Source organism: Manis javanica, chromosome 13 (genome assembly GCF_040802235.1).
Source record: "Manis javanica isolate MJ-LG chromosome 13, MJ_LKY, whole genome shotgun sequence".
Lineage (NCBI taxonomy): Eukaryota > Metazoa > Chordata > Mammalia > Pholidota > Manidae > Manis > Manis javanica.
In genome coordinates, this window is record NC_133168.1 from 28,528,083 (window position 1) to 28,549,402 (window position 21,320).

General features: G+C 37.1%; 1 protein-coding gene across 1 annotated transcript in view; it reads left to right on the top strand.

The window, feature by feature from the left end:
- The window catches only part of ME1 (malic enzyme 1), a 256,822-nt gene that overhangs the window by 111,691 nt on the left and 123,811 nt on the right, over window positions 1-21,320 (top strand). The window lies entirely within an intron of this gene.

Consider the following 21,320-nt stretch of genomic DNA (forward strand, 5'->3'; position numbering starts at 1 on the left):
TGATTGTCATGAATGAGGCAGTGGCCAGTGATTAAATTCCCTGAGCAAGACTTTTTGTAGTAATTGGCAGTCTGTGCTTTCTTTCTGGCTGGTGATCAAAATTTGATCTTTAGTCATCTTTGTGTGTATATATATATGATCTTTTTGTGGTAGGAGAAACAGAGGAAGTGGGGACTGAGCATGAGTTAGTGTAATCCACAAGGGTCCAGAAATAAAGTAGGAACCAGGACAGCCAATCACAATCATGAATCTCTGGTTAAGTGTACAGTATTTGATTAAAATATAGTACATTACTATATTTCACCTAGTTTAGGTAACATTTAATTGGGGGCCAAGTCCTACTGTAAAATTCTCCAATTTTTTTCCTTCCAAGAGCTGACTTCCATCATAATTTAGTAATATGTCCTGAAAGAATTTTGTTACATTAACAGACAGACATCCCATTTATTACTCTATAGACACAGAAACCACATACTATTTAAATATATGTATGTTGCCTTGGTTTTTCATAGAAATAAAATAAACTCATCACTAGAATCAATTGTAACTACAGACATACTTACGGTTTCTTTTTATTTTTTAAGGTTTAATTTCAAGAAGTTGTATCCAACAGCAGAAAATACCTTCATTAGCTTGCACAGTATTTAGAGTATATTGAATATCTCATTACCCAAGATTTTTGTGTAGTGTGCCAATAACTATGCACTATGTTTTAAAAATGCATGCTTTATTTATTTGTTATTTATTAACTTGATTAAGCTGTACTTATTCATAGAAATAGTTGAGAAATTCTGTTTAAGTTCAAGATTGTATGTACAGTTAGTTAATTTGTAGTAGTTTTTCATATTTAATTATAAATTCCTCACTCTGTAAAACTTATACAATGTTTTGAAATCATCTGTAACTTCCCAGGTAGCAACATTAATCAAGAGATTGTATAGATAGTATTATGAGACTGTATAAAAGAAAAGGAAAATGCAGTCCTCAACATACTTTTTAAATTGTCTTTTGTGTAAAAAGAGTCTGTCTTTATATATACAACTTCAGTATACTTCCAATGAAGCTGTTAAACAAGTCATGAACATACTATGTGTGGCCTATATACTTAGATGCTGATGAAATAAAAATAGGATAATTCCATTTGGAATCAATGAAAAGCTTTTTGGAGAAAATGAGATATGAGCTGGCTTTGAATGCTTTGTGTCGATATAGGATCAGAAAAACTTTCTTTTTTTTAATATTGAGGGGTTACCTAAGATCTTTGATAGGAAAATGGCAATGGACATGAGTCAACACCTGTAAACTGGGAGTTATATTTCTGGGCTCTTCCCAGAGAAGAATCCCAAAGACATTTTTTTTTTTTCTTCAGAGATACATGGGTTTATTTCTGGACAGACTCAACTTGTTTTTTTTCTTATTTATTTATTTATTTATTTATTTATTTATTTATTTTTTTCTTCTTTTTTTTTTTTTGAGAGGGCATCTCTCATATTTAATATTCAAATGGTTGTTAACAACAATAAAATTCTGTATAGGGGGGTCAATGCTCAATGCACAATCATTAATCCATCTCAAGCCTAATTCTCATCAGTCTCCAATCTTCTGAAGCATAATGAACAAGTTCTTACATGGTGAACGAATTCTTACATAGTGAATAAGTTCTTACATGGTGAACAGTACAAGGGCATTCATCACAGAAACTTTCAGTTTTGATCACGCATTACGAATTATAAACAATCAGGTCAAATATGAATATTCATTTGATTTTTATACTTGATTTATATGTGGATCCCACATTTCTCCCTTTATTATTATTATTATTTTTATTTTTAATAAAATGCTGAAGTGGTAGGTAGATGCAAGATAAAGGTAGAAAACATAGTTTAGTGCTGTAAGAGGGCAAATGTAGATGATCAGGTGTGTGCCTATGGACTAAGTATTAATCCAAGCTAGACAAGGGCAGCAAAACATCCACGGATGCAGAAGATTTCTCTCAAAGCAGGGGGGATGAGGTTCTGAGCCTCACCTCTGTTGATCCCCAATTTCTCACCTGATGGCCTCCCTGCGACTGTGCCTGTCTTAGGTTGTTCCTCCCTTGAGGAATCTTACCCGTCTCTGGCTAACCAGTCATCTTCCGGGGCCATACAGGGAAATGTAAAGTTGGTAAGTGAGAGAGAAGCCATATTGTTTGAAAAGGTTAGCTTTTTACTTCTTTGCAGATTTATGCCCTGTGGCTTCTATGCCCAGCACTTGTCTCGAGGTATCTTTACCACCTGGAGGAATTATGATACTCGGTAAATTCGATATGAGGCACGAATTCTATTTAAGGGTTGTAATTAGGAAGGAAGAAGAAAAGCTATAGAGGTAGCATATAGAAGAAAACATGGGAGGATTGATTATTTCTTTGACATATCTCCTTGTAGAGTACCTTAAGCATGTATAGGTTTTAAACTACTAACTAATTTGCACACACATATTAACATAATAGGAATATAGTGACATAAACAAAGCAAGTCTATAATTACCACCCATCTCCAGTGAAGCCAAGAAAACCATTTAGGCACCCTAGGCATTTGTGAAGATTTGTCTATGCTATGATGGATATTGTCCAACTGTACTTGAACAGTTGGAGAAAAATCAGACAAATTAAAGCAACCCATTTCTGGGATCTGTTCACATTCAATATGTTCTTTTAACCGTAGATAGTCTATAGTCATAAGATTTTGGAGTGCTACAACTTGCACCCCTCCCAACTCCTACTTGAGTTCCAACAGTACGGATCCGGTCAAATTTGTTGTCTCACTGTATGCACATGCCAGCCTAGACATCTCCCTCCTCATTCCAATGGCAAGTCCAGGAAACGGTGGGGTGGACATAGCCACAACCGCAGCATGGCCTGGATCCCTGTGGAGGATTTTTGATGATCATCCCCCGGCACGAGTCCTCCAGAGAGTGCTGATGCCCGAAGCTCCTCCTCATATCGTATCTTAGTTCATTTTCTGGGTATCCAAGCTAGGCCTTGATCTTCTGCATAGAAACAAACAGACCCTTTGCCCACACTTTGACATGCCCTCTATACCACTGTGCAGAACTCATTGGAGGTCAGCACACAGGAACTGCTTTTTTTTTTTTTTAACTAAGAGAAAGGAATATTATCAGAAAAGAGTACCTCCATAGCTGATCATCTGACACCCTCTAAGTGATCAACATTAAGGATATTTAAAGCATGCGTTGATCTTTGATTTACCAATAGTTTTATCCTATCAAGGAGTAATCCCCCTTTTCTTTCTTTCTTTCTTTTTTTTTTTTTTTATCTTTAATCTACACTTACATGAAGAATACTATGTTTACTATGCTCTCCCCTATATCAGGTCCCCCCTAACAACCACATTACGGTTACTGTCCATCAGCTTAGCAAAATGTTGTAGAATCACTACTTGTCCTCTCTGTGTTGTGCAGCCCACCCTCCCCTTTCTCCCACCCCATGCATGCTAATCTTAATACCCCTCTTTTTCTCCCCCCGCCCTTATCCCTCCCTGCCCACCCATCCTCCCCAGTTCCTTTCCCTTTGGTACCTGTTAGTCCATTTTTGGGTTCTGTAATTCTGCTGCTGTTTTGTTCCTTCAGTTTTTCCTTTGTTCTTATACTCCTCAGATGAGTAAAATCATTTGGTATTTCTCTTTCTCCGCTTGGCTTATTTCACTGAGCATAATACTCTCCAGGTCCATCCATGTTGCTGCAAATGGTTGGATTTTTCCACTTCTTATGGCTGAGTAGTATTCCATTGTGTATATGTACCACATCTTCTTTATCCATTCATCTACCGATGGACATTTAGGTTGCCTCCAATTCTTGGCTATTGTAAATAGTGCTGCGATAAACATAGGGGTGCATCTGTCTTTCTCAAACTTGATTGCTGCGTTCTTAGGGTAAATTCCTAGGAGTGGAATTCCTGGGTCAAATGGTAGGTCTGTTTTGAGCATTTTGATGAACCTCCATACTGCTTTCCACAATGGTTGAACTAATTGACATTCCCACCAGCAGTGTAGGAGGGTTCCCCTTTCTCCACAGCCTCGCCAACATTTGTTGTTGTTTGTCTTTTGGATGGCAGCTATCCTTACTGGTGTGAGGTGATACCTCATTGTAGTTTTAATTTGCATTTCTCTGATAATTAGCGATGTGGAGCATCTTTTCATGTGTCTCTTGGCCATCTGTATTTCTTTTTTAGACAACAGTCTGTTCAGTTCCTCTGCCCATTTTTTAATTGAGTTATTTGTTTTTTGTTTGTTGATGCGTGTGAGCTCTTTATATATTCTGGATGTCAAGCCTTTATCGGATCTGTCATTTTAAAATATATTCTCCCATACTGTAGGGTTCCTTTTTGTTCTATTGATGGTGTCTTTCGCTGTACAGAAGCTTTTCAGCTTAATGTAGTCCCACTTGCTCATTTTTGCTGTTGTATTCCTTGCCCGGGGAGATATGTTCAAGAAGAGGTCACTCATGTTTATGTCTAAGAGTTTTTTGCCTATGTTTTCTTCCAAGAGTTTAATGGTTTCATGACTTACATTCAGGTCTTTGATCCATTTTGAGTTTACCTTTGTATATGGGGTTAGACAATGGTCCAGTTTCATTCTCCTACATGTAGCTGTCCAGTTTTGCCAGCACCATCTGTTGAAGAGACTGTCATTTTGCCATTGTATTTCCATGGGTCCTTTATGAAATTTTAATTGACCATATATGTTTGGGTTTATTTCTGGAGTCTCTAATCTATTCCCCTGGTGTGTTGCTCTGTTCTTGTGCCAGTACCACATTCTCTTGATTACTATGGCTTTGTAGTAGAGCCTGAAGTTGGGGAGTGAGATCCCCCCTACTTTATTCTTCTTTTTCAGGATTGCTTTGGCTATTTGGGGTCTTTGGTGTTTCCATATGAATTTTTGAATTATTTGTTCCAGTTCATTGAAGAATGTTGCTGGTAATTTGAGAGGGATTGCATCAAATATGTATATTACTTTGGACAGGATGGCCATTTTGACGATATTAAGTCTTCCTAGCCATGAGCATGGGATGAGTTTCCATTTGTTAGTGTCCCCTTTAATTTCTCTTAAGAGTGACTTGTAGTTTTCAGAGTATAGGTCTTTCACTTCTTTGGTTAGGTTTATTCCTAGGTATTTTATTCTTTTTGATGCAATTGTGAATGGAATTGTTTTCCTGATTTCTCTTTCTATTGGATCATTGTTAATGTATAGGAAAACTACAGATATCTGTGTGTTAATTTTGTATCCTGCAACTTTGCTGAATTCCGATATCAGTTCTAGTAATTTTGGAGTGGAGTCTTTAGGGTTTTTTATGTACAGTATCATATCATCTGCAAATAGTGACAGTATAACTTCTTCTTTTACCAATCTGGATTCCTTGTATTTCTTTGTTTTGTCTGATTGCCATGGCTAGGACCTCCAGTACTGTGTTGAATAACAGTGGGGAGAGTGGGCATCCCTGTCTTGTTCCCGATCTCAGAGGAAATGCTTTCAGCTTCTCGCTCTTCAGTATAATGCTGGCTGTGGGTTTATCATATATGGCCTTTATTTTGTTGAGGTACATGCCCTCTATTCCCATTTTGCTGAGAGTTTTTATCATGAATGGATGTTGAATTTTGTCAAATGGTTTTTCAGCATCTATGGAGATGATCATGTGGTTTTTGTCTTTCTTTTTGTTGATGTGGTGGATGATGTTGATGGATTTTCGAATGTTGTGCCATCCTTGCATCCGTGGGATGAATCCCACTTGGTCATGGTGTATGATCCTTTTGATATACTGTTGAATTCTGTTTGCTAATATTCTATTGAGTATTTTTGCATCTACATTCATCAGGGATATTGGTCTGTAATTTTCTTTTATGGTGGGGTCTTTGCCTGGTTTTGGTATTAGGGTGATGTTAGCTTCATAGAATGAGTTTTGGAGTATTCCCTCCTCTTCTATTTTTTGGAACACTTTGAGGAGAATGGGTATTATGTCTTCTCTGTGTGTCTGATAAAATTCCGAGGTAAATCCGTCCGGCCCCGGGGTTTTGTTCTTGGGTAGTTTTTTTAATTACCATTTCAGTTTCTTTGCTTGTAATTGGTTTGTTTAACTTCTGTGTGTCTTCCTTGGTCAGTCTTGGGAGGTTGTATTTTTCTAGGAAGTTGTCCATTTCTTCTAGGTTTTCCAGCTTGTTGGCATATAGGTTTTCATAGTAGTCTTTAATAATTCTTTGTATTTCTGTGGAGTCTGTCGTGATTATTCTGTTCTCATTTTTGATGCTGTTGATTTGTGTTGATTCTCTTTTTGTCTTAATAAGTTTGGCTAGAGGCTTATCTATTTTGTTTATTTTCTCAAAGAACCAGCTCTTTGTTTTGTTGATTTTTGCTATTGTTTTATTCTTCTCAATTTTGTTTATTTCTTCTCTGATCTTTACTATGTCCCTCCTTTTGCTGACTTTAGGCCTCATTTGTTCTTCTTTTTCCAGTTTCGATAATTGTGATGTTAGACTATTCATTTGGGGTTGTTCTTCCTTCTTGAAGTGTGCCTGGATCGCTATATACTTTCCTCTTAAGACTGCTTTCGCTGCATCCCACAGAAGTTGGGGCTTTGTGTTGTTGTTGTCATTTGTTTCTATATATTCCTTGATCTCTATTTTGATTTGTTCATTGATCCATTGATCATTTAGTAGCATGTTGTTAACCCTCCATGTGTTTGTGAGCCTTTTTGTTTTCTTTGTAGAATTTATTTCTAGTTTTATACCTTTGTGGTCTGAAAAATTGGTTGGTAGAATTTCAATATTTTGGAATTTACTGAGGCTCTTTATGTGAGCTAGTATGTGGTCTATTCTGGAGAATGTTCCATGTGCACTTGAGAAGAATGTATATCCTGTTGCTTTTGGATGTAGAGTTCTATAGATGTCTATTAGGTCCATCTGTTCTAGTGTGTTGTTCAGTGCGTCTGTGTCCTTACTTATTTTCTGCCCGGTGGATCTATCCTTTGGGGTGAGTGGTGTGTTGAAGTCTCTTAAAATGAATGCATTGCAGTCTATTTCCCTCTTCAGTTCTGTTAGTATTTGTGTCACAAATACTGGTGCTCCTGTGTTGGGTGCATATATATTTAGAATGGTTATATCCTCTTGTTGGACTGAGCCCTTTATCATTATGTAGTGTCCTTCTTTATCTCTTGTTACTTTCTTTGTTTTGAAGTCTATTTTGTCTGATATTAGTACTGCAACCCCTGCTTTCTTTTCACTGTTGTTTCCTTGAAATATGTTTTCCATCCCTTGACTTTTAGTCTGTGCCTGTCTTTGGGCTTGAGGTGAGTTTCTTGTAAGCAGCATATAGATAGGTCTTGCTTTTTTATCCATTCTATTACTCTGTGTCTTTTGATTGGTGCATTAAGTCCATTTACGTTTAAGGTGACTATTGAGAGATATGTACTTATTGCCATTGCAGGCTTTAGATTCGTGGTTACGAAAGGTTCAAGGTTAGCTTCTTTATTATCTTACTGCCTAACTTAGCTCGCTTATTGGGCTGTTATATACACTCTCTGGAGATTCTTGTCTTCCTTCCCATCTTATTCCTCCTCCTCCATTCTTCATATGTTGTGTGTTTTGTTCTGTGTTCTTTTTAGGAGTGCTCCCATCTAGAGCAGTCCCTGTAAGATGCCCTGTAGAGGTGATTTGTAGGAAGCAAATTCCCTCAGCTTTTGCTTGTCTGGGAATTGTTTAATCCCGCCATCATATTTAAAGGATAGTCCTGCTGAATACTGTATCCTTGGTTCAAGGCCCTTCTGTTTCATTACATTAAGTATATCATGCCATTCTCTTCTGGCCTGTAGGGTTTCTGTTGAGAAGTCTGATGATAGCCTGATGGGTTTTTCTTTATACGTGACCTTTTTCTCTCTAGCTGCCTTTAAAACTCTTTCCTTGTCCTTGATCCTTGCCATTTTAATTATTATGTGTCTTGGTGTTGTCCTCCTTGGATCCATTCTGTTGGGGTTTCTGTGTATTTCCGCAGTCTGTTCTATTATTTCCTCCCCCAGTTTGGGGAATTTTTCAGCAATTATTTCTTCAAAGAGACTTTCTATCCCTTTTCCTCTTTCTTCTTCTTCTGGTACCCCTATAATATGAATATTATTCCTTTTGGATTGGTTACATAGTTCTCTTCGTGTTGTTTTGTTCCTGGAGATCCTTTTATCTCTCTCTATGTCAGCTTCTATACGTTCCTGTTCTCTGGTTTCTATTCCTTCAATGGCCTCTTGCGTCTTATCCATTCTGCTTGTAAATCCTTCCAGGGTTTGTTTTACTTGTGTGATCTCCTTCCTGACATCTGTGATCTCCCTCTGGACTTCATCCCATTGCTCTTGCATTTTTCTCTCCATCTCATCCCATTGCTCTTGCATCTTTCTCTGCATCTCTGTCGGCATGTTCATGATTTTTATTTTGAATTCTTTTTTAGGAAGACTGGTTAGGTCTGTCTCCTCAGGTGTTGTCTCTGTGATCTTTGCCTGTAGTTTTGCCTTTTCATGGTGATAGAGATAGTTTTCCGACCTGGTACGAGTGACAGCTGGGAGAGCTTCCCTTCTTGTTGGTTTGTGGCCTTCCTCTCCTGGAAAAATAGTGACCTCTAGTGGCTTATGCTTGGCAGCTGTGCGCAGATAGGGCTTCAGCTATCTGCCCAGTTGGTTTGGAGTTTATCTTCGCTATTACTCTGGGCTTGTCCTAGCTGGGGCTGCTCCTCCAAAATGGTGGAGCCCTGTTGGAGGGGCAGCGGCCGGGAGGCTATTTATCTCCATAAGGGGCCTCTGTGCTCCCTGTTTCCCAGGGGATTAGAGTTTCCAAAGATCCCCAGATTCTCTGCCTCTGGGCTAAGTGTCCTGTCCTTCCCCTTTAAGACTTCCAAAAAGCACTCTCCAAACCAAAACAACAACAGCAACAATGAAAGAGAAAAAAAAAAAAAAAAGGGAAAGACTCATGGTTTTCTTTGTCCTCAAGTGCTGGTTTCAGGCACCCACTCACCGGTCTTGCTGCCCTGTTTCCCTAGTATTGGGGTCCCTGTCCCTTTAAGGCTTCCAAAAAGCACTCACCAAAAAAAAAAAAGGAAAAAATGCGCGATTTTCTTTGTCTTCAGGCGCCGGTCTCAGGCACCTCCTCACCGGTCTTGCTGCCCTGTTTCCCTAGTGTTTGGGGTCCCTGTCCCTTTAAGGCTTCCAAAAAGCACTCGCCAAAAAAAAAAAAAAAACCACTCCCATTTCTTTGTTCTCCGGCATCAGCCTCACGCACCCGCTCACCAGTCCTACCGCCCTGTTTCCTTTCTATCCAGGACCCCACGCATGAACTGTGAGTGCGCTCTGTTCCGGAATCCTGGGTCTGGGTCTTCAGCAGTCTTGAGCTCTCTCTCCCTCCCTGCTGACTTCTCTCCACCCTCCAGGGGCCAGGGGGAGGGGTGCTCCTGTCCCGCCGGGCCGGGGCTTATATCTTACCCCCTTCACAAGGCGCTGGGTTCCCGCAGGTGTGGATGTGGTCTGGATGTTGTCCTGTGTCCTCTGGTCTCTATTTTGGGAAGAATTGTCTTTGTTATATTTTCATAGATATATGTGGTTTGGGGAGGAGATTTCCGTTGCTCTACTCATGCCGCCATCCTGGCTCTGCACCCCCCCAAAGACTTTTAAAGTATACTTCTTAGTAGGACACTACTTTGGAAAAGGTTTCCTAGAAGTGACATCTATCAAAACCCAATTAAATTGGAAAGTAGTCCTGAAGATAACCTCAAGATGACTTAAAAAGGAAATGTAACATAAATTCAAGGTGGAAAATGACTGTTTCACATTGAGTTGCCCACAAATCGGATTCTGAAATAGTTTATTAAGGAGTGCCCTTGGAATCAACTCCTATGGAAGGGAGGGGACGGCGACAGAAGTGACAAGCAGAGAAGTCCAACTGCAGTGTGGACCCATGAGTGACCTTGCTTGATTTCACTGGGGCCATCCCTGAATGCTGTTTAGGTTCTTAAAGGAACACTAATTTCTACCAGTCTCTCCCTGTATCTGTTCATTTTTAAATTTATTGCCTTGTCAGGGTTGGGGTGGGGCAGTTTCAAATTCTTCCTCTTGGCTTTCTCTGTAATTATAGCTCTTACTTTATAGGCCAAGGACTTGATTTGGGTGTTTTGGCACTTACCAATATGTCTTATTCTGATTACATATTTTGGGACTGAGGAAATCCCCATCATGTAGGTCTGTGGTCGTAATGGACCCAGTAAGAGCTAGACCTTGGGCAGGGCTCCATATATCTCCATTCTAATGAGGAGGGATGGCTTCAGGTCTCCTTGTGTCACTGGCAACCCTGAAGTGTTTGGGTATCCCTGTTCCCAGTGAATACTTAACTAAATAAAGGTCCTTTGGAGAAGCAGAGGACAAATTGTTACTGTATAGTCTTGCGATGGTGTTGCAGTGTCCTTCCCTCTGGAAACTGGGCCTCTGCAGTTAGAAGGTTCTGGCTGCAACATTAGCTCAGGTTTGGAAGCTAAACAGAAGATCGTGACTTCACAGGGGCAATATTCCTGTTTTGTGGTCGTCCATTTTTTATTTCTTTTGCATGTGCACACTGAGTAGTAGCCTTGCCAGCTATTTTGCCTCTAGGAATGTCATGTTATTTTAACTATCTCAATCATTCTCTGGGTCAGCCCCCCCATACCCCAACCGTGTCAATCTTATGATAATTGTGTCCACTTTGCTTCTGATGGCTTCTGCTCCTCACCTGGTCCTGTCATTCCCATTATTGTCAGTGAGCCTAGTTCTATACCAGCCCTTCGTCTGTCAGTCCTGGCCTTTAAAGACCACCACCATGAAGTTCACTGATATGGGTGTCTTTTCATTAGCGTGTTCCTTATGGCTTTGGTAAATGGTGTGTGTTTTCTGGGCCTTTCTGTGAAACATAATCAACAGATGGGTTTTCTGACTTTATGTAGCACATGCACTCCAGAATTCACTCTCTGAGCCTTGTAATCCTGTCTTCTGCCATCTGGCACAGCATTTCTTGCATTTCAACCATATTTAATATGAGCTATTACTTTTTCCAGGTCTGTAGGAGCCATCTTAGTAGTGATTTCTCATTTCCTGAGATTCTTGCTGGCTGTATAACCTGCAACTCAGGAGAGTGGCCTTAAATAAAAAAATACTCCCTTACCTAATCTTAAATGTGGGCCCCTTTAATCAGGCACCCTCAGAATTTAACCTCACACATACTCTCCTGGCCAATATAAACTAGCTGGATCATCTAGTTACTTTGGGTAGTAAACCTCTCTATTAGGCCCAGTATTTCTCAGGTGGGTTATCCTGTGACATAACTCCAGTTCTAGGCTTGAGGGCCTGAAGAAGTAAGGGCAGCAAATGGGGGTTGGGGAGGGCCACATGTTGTCTTAGGAGGGTGGAGCCTTATGTACATCATGCCCAAGAAGGAAGGGGAAGGCCACTTTTGCGGGTTCAGAACGTTCTGGGGAATCTGGGATCTCAAGATGTGGGAAGGTGTCAAACCAGACATCTCTTCCTGTGTGGCAGGATCCTGTTCTCTCCCAATGAGGATCTTGACTGAGCAGACCTCACTTGCTTAAGAGTTTTGGAGTTTTGACTACTCTGATGACTGATCCCTGCTCCTGGTCATTAGCTTTCCCTGCCCAGGAGCTACAGGATCTGAGAGCTTTTTTGTATCCACCAGGGAGGCCCTTTGGCCTTCACAGTGGTGACTACTTGCCCTCAACTTTTTGTGATCTTTTTCTGTTGTTCTTAAGTTTCCCATTGTCCCTGAGAAAGAGCGTGGCCTACGGTGTAGTGCTGTCTGCAGTTAAGGAAATCCCTGGGACAACAGTGGGGATAAGAGTGCCGTATCACAGTCTTCAGCACAATGACATCTAGATAAAGATAAAATTTGATTAGAAAAAGTCGCAAGGTTTGTAATTAAGGCAACTTCTAGAATCTGTAGAATGGATGCCATTTCTGATACCTGTTATCAAGACACAGGACAGACAAGTGCTGGCCTCAGCATTTAATTTTTGGTTTAGAAAAATTGGCCAATGGAGCACATCATTAAGTTTCCCCAGCTATCTGGGCCCTAACAGGGACTAGATTTCTCTAGTAAAAGTGTCATGTAAAACTATTTTTTCTTTCTCATTGTTTTGAACCATTCAACCATTGTTTGAAAACCAGGTACTGTGTTTGGTGCTGGGAAATCAGAGATGATTAAGATAAAAGCATCCCTATCTTTCATATACCTTATTCTCTACTTGAGGAAACAGGTAGTAACAATTAAAAAACAAAATAATCAAATGAAACAATGAAATTGTAATAAGTGCAATGAAGGAAATAAGAAATTAAGTCATGGGGAGTGACTTAATTTATATAAATCAGATGAATGTTATAGTTCTCTCTTTTATGAAGTCAGTTGCCAAAGTCATACTTTTTTAGCCAATAGCTTTGTTGGAAATTTTTGTGAACTCTTTGATTATAGTTAGATGAATTCACAATGGAAAAACTGAATTAAAAAAATAATTGACTGATTAGCCTGGATGTTAATCAGCATTTCTAGTGTAGTACCACAGGTCTGATTCCCTTGTACTTGCCTTTTCAACAGTTTTATCGTTTGGGCCTAATAGTGCTACATCTGAGAATATAGGTTAATAAAGTAATCCTAAATAAAGAATAAACTTTATGCCATTATGTTCACCAAGCATTTTTATTACATGATTTCCTTCCCTTTGCCTCCAGAATAGCACACTCCCCTGGCCTTTTTCCTACCTCACTGGTTGTTCCTTCATACTCCTTGGCTTATTTCTCTCATCCCCCTAACCTCTGTGACTTAGAGTATCCCCCAATTGGAACCTAAACCAGTGCTCCTTACTATTCATCCCCACTTCCTGAGTGCCTCATCTGTTCTGTGACTTCCATATCTGTTTCTCCGGCCTGTATCTCTTTTCTGAACTCTGGAATCATAGTCTACTTCTTCCTTCGCATTTCTACATTTCTACATAGATTTATAAAAGACATACCTTATGGAACATGTCCAAACTGAATTCCCAATCTCCCCGCTCCCCTGCTTCTTCTGCCTCAGTACTTTACATCCCAGTAATGACAACCCCATTCTTCCTGTTCCTGAGACTAAAAATTTTGAAATTATCACTCTGCATCCATGCTACCTGAAAAACTTGTTAGCTTCAACTTCAGAATATATCCAGAATCTAACCATCTCTCAGTGCCCATGCTATTACTGCCCTTATCTGTGTCTCTTTTCCCTGATTACTGTAACAATTTCCTGATTAGTTTGACTGCTTACTCCTTTGTTGCCCTTTAGTCTGTTCTCAGTACAGAAGGTAAAATGATTCTACGTTAGATTATTCCTCTGCCCAAAATCTATAAAGGCTAATCATTTCATTCAGAATAAAAAAAGTCCTTTAAATAGCATAAAAGGCCCTGGAACATCTGACTCCCTGTTGTCTTTATCATCTTACCCTCTTCCTGGTTTCCTCCTTGCCCACTTTGTTCTAGCCACACTGCCTGTTTGTGATTTTTTCTAATTCAAGCCAGGCATTCTAATTCCTAAAGGCTTGTCATTTCTTCTGCTTAGAATCTTCCCCATCTGCACCTCTTTACAGTTTTCCACATTGCTAGCTCTCTTACCTCCTTCAAAATTTCCTCAAGTATCTCTTTCTCAATGAGGCCTTCCTTGACCAACCTATTTAAAAATCTTTCCTTCACCTCAGTTGTCTTCTTCCCTGACATATTTAATTATTTATCTGACATATTATCAATATCAGTATCTGACATATTTAATTACTTATGTTCTGTCTACACCTGTATATTATCAGTTCCATGAGTTTAGGGAGCTTTCTCTTTTCTTTACTGCCATATCCCTGGTTCCTAAAATACTATCCACATGTGACAAGTACTCAGTAAATATTTATTACATGAAGGATTAAATTTGATGTGTATATATATTTGCATTTAAACTGTATATAGCTTAAAATGAAAAGTATGAATGGAAGAACTTTGGTGCTTTAAAGAAATCCTTTTTTTAATTTCAGGAAATATTATAGCTCTTATATTGTGTGAGTGATTTAATTTCAGGAAATATTATAGCTCTTATAATCCTTACATACTGCCAAGCATATATTGAAATCACCACGTGTAGGCATTTCTTTTTGAGGTTGTACTTACAGTAGCCTTTTCTTTCTTAGTTGAAGTTAGTATATTGTCACCTGACGTATCTATGCACTACAAAAAGCTATCACCACCAATAGTCCAATCATCGTCCATCACCATGTGATTTATGTTGCTCACTCGTTTCTCCCACCCCCGACTCTTTCCCTTCTGGTAATCGGCAATCTGTTCTCTGTATCTATCTATGAGTTTGAGATTGTTTAGTTTCTTCATTAGTTACTTTTTTTTTTATATTCCACATGAGTGAAATCATATGGCATTTTTCTTTTTCCATCTGACTTATTTCATTTAACATAATACCCTCAAGATCCATTCACATAATGGTGCAACGACAAGATTTCATTCCTCCTTATGGCTGAATAATATTTCATTGTGTATATATATATGTACCACATCCTCTTTAACTGTTCATCTATCTATGGATGCTTAAGTTGTTCCCATATCTTGACTATTGTGAAAAAATGCTGCAATGAATACAGGGGTGCATATATATTTTGGAATTAGTGTTTTTGTATCCTTCAGATAAATATCCAGAAATGGAATAGCTGGATCATATGGTAGATTAGATTTCCCTAATAAGTGATATTGAACATATTTTCATATGCATGTTGGCCATCTGTCTTTAGAAATACGTCTATTCAGATCCTCTGCCCATTTTTTTAATCAGATAATTTTGAGTTGAATGAGTTTTTTTATATATTTTGGATATTAACCCCTTATGAGATATATGATTTGTATCTCCCATTCAGTAGGTTATCTTTACATTTTGATTATGGTTTCCTATACTATGCAGAAGCTTTTTTTGTTTGATAGAGTCCCACTTACTTACTTTTGTTTTTGTTATTTTCCTAGCCTTTAGGATCAAATCTACAAACACTTCAGTAAAACTAATGTCAAGGAGCTTACCACTTTTTGTTTTCTTCTACAGATTTTATGATGTCAGGTCTCACAATCAGGTATTTAATGCATTTAACTTAATTTTTGTGTATAATGTAAGATAGTGTTCTAGTTTCATTCCTTTGCATGTGGCTGTCCAGCGTTCAGCACAATTTATTAAAGAGTCTGTCCTTTCTCCGTTGTATGTTCTTGGCTCGTCTGTTGAAAATTTATTCCAGGTACATGTGGTTTATTTCTGGACTATCTCTACTCATCTCTATTTCTGTTTTTAATACCCATACCATACTCTTCTGATTACAGTAGCTTTTTTAGTATAGTTTGAAATGAGGGAGTATGATACTCTAGTAGCTTTTTACTTCTTTCTCAAGATTGCTTTGGCTATTCAGGATCTTTTGTGGTTCCATAGAAATTTTGAAATTATTTCCTTCAGTTCTGTGAAAAATGCCTTTGGAATTTTAATAGGTATTGCATTGGATCTATAGGTTGCAATGGGTAATATGGGCATTTTAACAGTATTAATTCTTCCAATCTCTATGCATGGAATATATTTCCATTTATTTGTGTTTTCAGTTTCTTTCATCAGTTTCTTATAGTTTTCAGTGTACATAGGTCTTTCGCTTCCTTGGTTAAATTTATTTCCAGGTAATTTATTCTTTCTGATGTAATTGTCAGTGGGATTGCTTTCTTATTTCTCCTTCTGATAGTTAGTAGTGTATAGAAATACAGTAAACTTCTGTATATTGATCCTGTATCCTGCAACTTTACTGAATTCATTTATTCTCACAATTTTTTGGTGGAGAGATTAGGGTTTTCTGTATATAGTACATCATCTGCAAAAAGGAACAGTTTTACTTCTTCCTTTCCAACTTAGATGCCCTTTGTTTCTTTTTCTTACCTTATTGTGGTGTCTAGTACTTAAAATACTATGTTGAATAAAGGAGGTGAGAATGGGCATCCCTGTCCTGTTCCTGAGGAAAAGCTTTCAATTTTTCACCATTGGGTATGGTGTTAGCTTTGGATTTGTCATATATGGATTGTATTATATAGGTACATTCCCTATATACCCACTTTACTGAAAGCTTTTATCATAAATAGGTGCTGAATTATGTCAAATGCTTTTTATGCATTTAATGGGTTGATTATGTGATTCTTAATCCTTCATTTTGTTAATGTGACATATCATGAATTGATATGTGGATGTTAAACTATCCTTGCATCCCTGGGATAAATCCCACGTGATTATGATATATGATCCTTTTAATGTATTGTTGAATTTGGTTTGCTAATATTTTGTTGAGAAGTTTTGCATCTATGTTTATCAAGGATATTGTTCTGTACTTTTCTTTTTTCATTTTTCCTTATCTGGTTTAAGTTTAGAAGTGTTCCCTTCTCTTAATTTTTTAGAAGAGTTTGAGAAAAATAGGTATTAAATCTTTGAATATTTGGTAGAATTAATCAGTGAAGCTGTCTGTTCTGGGATTTTGTTTATTGGGAGGTTTTGGTTACTGATTCAGTCTCCTTACTAGAAATCAGAATTCAGATTTTCTTCATGATTCAGTCTTAGAAGATTGTGTTTCTAAGAATTTATCCATTTCTCCTAAATTTTCCAATTTGTTGGCATATAATTGCTCATAGTATTTTCTTACAATTCTTTGTATTCCTGTGGTATCAACTGTAATTTATACTTGTTTATTTCTCATTTTTTTTTATTTGAGTCCTCTCTTTTTTTCTTGGTTAGTCTAGCTAATGGTTTATCAGTTTTGTTTTGTTTTTTCAAAGAACCAAAGCTTTTCATTTCATTGATCTTTTCTGTTATCTTTTTAGTCTCTATTTTATTTATTTCCATTTTGATCTTTATTATTTCCTTCCTTCTGCCAACTTTAGGCTTCATTTGTTCTTTTTCTAGTTCTTTTAGGTATAAATTAAGTTTGTTTATTTGAGATTTTTCTTTATTCTAGAGGTAGGCCTTTATTACTATTAACTTCCCTTGTAGAACTGCTTTTGCTGCATCCAATGGATTTGGGTATATTATATTTCTGTTTTCATTTTTCTTTAGGTATTCTTTGATTTCTCCTTTCATTTCTTTGTTGACCCTTTGGTTGTTCATATCATGTTGTTTAATCTCCACATTTTTGTGATTTTTCTGACTTCTTGTAATTGATTTCTAATTTCATATAATTGGGGCCATAAAAGATTGTTGATGTGTTTTCAGTCTTCCTGAACTTATTAAAACTTGTTTTGTTGCTTTACATGTGATCTATCCTGGATAATATGCCATGTGCACTTGAGAAGAATGTGTATTCTGCTGCTTTGGATTTGAATATTCTGTATTAATATATTAAGTCACTCTGGTCCAATGTGGCATTTAAGGGCTATGTTTCTTTATTGATTTTGTTTGGATGATCTACCTAATGATGTAAGTGAGGTGTTAATGTCCCCTATTATTAATGTATTGCTATCAATTTCTCCCTTTATATCTGTTAGTATTTGCTTTATGTATTTTGGTTCTCCTATGTTGAATGCATATATATTTACAAATGTTGTATTTTCTTGCTGGATTGACCCCTTTATCATTATATAATGCCCCTCTTGGTCTTTTATTACAGTCTTTTTTAAGAAGTCTGTTTTTCCTGATGTGAGTATAGCTACACTGGCCTTTTTTCATTCCTGTTTTCACAGAGTACAGAGTATCTTCCTCCATCCCTTTGCTTTCAGGCCTTTTGTAGGCAGCATGTAGATGGGTCTTCTTTTTTTTTTTTTATCCATTCAGCACTTAGTCTCTTGATTGGAGAATTTAGTCTATTTACATTTAAAGTAGTTATTAATAGGTATATACTTATTGCCATTTTGTTCATTGTTTTCTGTTTTTGTAGTTTCTATATATTCCTTTATTATTTTCTTTCTCTCTTCCCTTGTGGTTTGATGGCTTTCCTTAGTGTTATGTTTAGAGTCCTTTCTCATTTTTTTGTGTGTACTTACTCTAAGTTCTTGCTTTCTGGTTGAGATTTGCAGATAATATCTTAGGTATATAATGGTCAGTTTTGAGTTGATAGAAACTTAAATTTAGCTGTCATCACACATTTTATTAGATTCATCACATAACATTTAAGGAAAATAATCTTAGTCTTAAGCCATACCATCTGGTGTATGCTGCAAAGCATAATGATCATAATGATGATATTTTCATAAAATGATGCTTTCTTCACTGATTCATTTTGAACTAAAGCATTGACTCTGCCTGAGATAGATCAAACTATTCAGAGAAGCTATTAATTTGATCAGAGTTCTTGAAGGTCACATGTCAGATTTCAAAGGAATGAGATACAGCACCTGATTTTCATGGCCAAATTTACTAAATTTACTTTTGTTATTATTAATAATAATTCTACCTAAAGAAGTCATTAGATATGTAAATTTATATGCTCTTTACCCTTACACAAAGTTACAGTTTAATGGTTTCTTCACTATTTTACACTAAATCTATGGCCTCACCATAGGGAAGAGACTTTCTCTACTGCCCTGCTATCCTTTCTGCCATTTCTGCTGCAGTTAATTTCATGGCTGACTTTCTGTGCTGCCTTCTTCCACCTGTTCCAATCACTGCCTTTTATACTTGATCCTTTTTCCAGATGAATGGATATATTTATAATTTAGATGATTTTATCATTAAGTCTGTGAGACCCTTTGGTGTCCATCTGTCACTTTTTTTTTTTTTTTTTTTTTTTTTTTGCCACTTCTAATATTTTTATTAAAAACAAAATAATATACCCATACTTCAGTAAATTGTAAACTCTCCCTTCTTACCCTTTCATTTTTTTTTTTTTTTTTTTTTTTTTTTTTTTTGAGAGGGCATCTCTCATATTTATTGATCAAATGGTTGTTAACAACAATAAAATTCAGTATAGGGGGGTCAATGCTCAATGTACAATCATTAATCCATCTCAAGCCTAATTCTCGTCAGTCTCCAATCTTCTGAAGCATAACAAACAAGTTCTTACATGGTGAACGAATTCTTACAGAGTGAATAAATTCTTACATGGTGAACAGTACAAGGGCAGTCATCACAGAAACTTTCGGTTTTGATCATGCAATATGACCTATAAACCATCAGGTCAAATATGAATATTCATTTGATTTTTGTACTTGATTTATATGTTGATCCCACATTTCTCCTATTATTATTATTATTTTTATTTTTAATAAAATGCTGAAGTGGTAGGTAGATGCAAGATAAAGGTAGAAAACATAGTTTAGTGCTGTAAGAAGGCAAATGTAGATGATCAGATGATCAGGTGTGTGCCTATGGACTAAGTATTAATCCAGGCTAGACAAGGGCAGCAAGACATCCACGGATGCAGAAGATTTCTCTCAAAGCAGGGGGGGTGAGGTTCTGAGCCTCACCTCTGTTGATCCCCAAATTCTCACCTGATGGCCCCCCTGCGACTGTGCCTGTCTTAGGTTGTTCCTCCCTTGAGGAATCTTACCCGTCTCTGGCTAACCAGTCATCTTCCGGGGCCATACAGGGAAATGTAAAGTTGGTAAGTGAGAGAGAAGCCATATTGTTTGCAAAGGTTAGCTTTTTACTTCTTTGCAGATTTATGCCCTGTGGCTTCTATGCCCAGCACTTGTCTCGAGGTATCTTTACCACCTGGAGGAATTATGATACTCGGTAAATTCGATATGAGGCACGAATTCTATTTAAAGTTTGTAATTAGGAAGGAAGAAGAAAAGCTATAGATGTAGCATATGAAGGAAACTTGGGAGGATTGATTATTTCTTTGACATATCTTCTTGTATAGTACCTTAAGTATGTATAGGTTTTAAACTACTAACTAATTTGCACACACATATTGACATAATAGGAATACGGTGACATAAACAAAGCAAATCTATAATTACCAGCCATCTCCAGTGAAGCCAAGAAAACCATTTAGGCACCCTAGGCATTTGTGAAAATTTATCTATGATATGATGGATATTTTCCTACTGTACTTGAACCATCAGACAAATTAAAGCAGCCCATTTCTGGGATCTGTTCACATCCCATATGTTCTTTTAACCATAGATAGTCTATAGTCATGAGATTTTGGGGTGCTACAACTTGCACCCCTCCATCTGTCACTTTGATCAGCATAATTTACCTTGGTTTTCATAAGAAATTTAATGAAACATATGACTCTATGGGACACCACCTGCTGTTCTTCTCTGTGGTCCAAAGTGATGTAAAACACTTGAGAAAAAAAAATCAAATGGAAAGAATGTCTGTCAATATGAGAAAAATCAGCACCATGTTACTAAGGAACATGACTGAAATCAGCTTTATGACTCAACTTTTTCCCACTTTCTCATCCAAAGAAAGATCAGATTCATAAGTTAAGTACAGCCATATTTCTCTTAAAATGCCAGCTATTTCTATATTTATGTTTCTCTCCACTTTTTTCAAGTGAATTAGAAAGATAGGTCATGTGAGAACTAGAAATCTATAGGCATGCATGATGTGCATGTATGTATGACTGTTTATACACTTATATCCCATAGAGGATTAAGGTGGATACGTACTTCAGTATTTTAATGTTAATTTTTCATCTTTGCCTGTATCCTGGCCCAGCCTTAGAAGATTCAGTTTGACTTGGAGGAGCAAGTCAAGTTTACCAGGTTTTTCTGAACATGGTTTACAATTCTTTTCTTTTAGATGCCTTCCTTTCTGAATCCTATTTTATTCTAATCATTAATTCTAATTATATTATTTCCAGCATTTCTTTAATATGGGTCTAAATGTTTTACACTGGTTTTATTCTATTTATATGAGCACTATTCCACTGTGCACTATTTTCCTTACTGGGATGTGAGTTGTGTCAGAATAAATACTTTATTATCAAGGGATTACTTTTTTTCTTGGTTACCCTACATTATACTGTATCACATAGTAGATGTAAAATAACCACTGTTGAAAGCATTACTTAAACACTGAATCTAACGTTCATGTAACTACAGTGACTTTTATCTAAAGGAAAGGTGGTTCCCTAATGTAAGTTAGAGAAACACACAGTTTTTCAAATAAAGTAGCTCAGCCTGTAGTAAGCTAAAGATTTGAATTTTAATTACATACATATACTTACATTTTAGGTTTTCAATTTTCTTTGAGAAAAGCATTTTAATAGATTCCTGTTGCATGTATTATTACTTATCTTTTT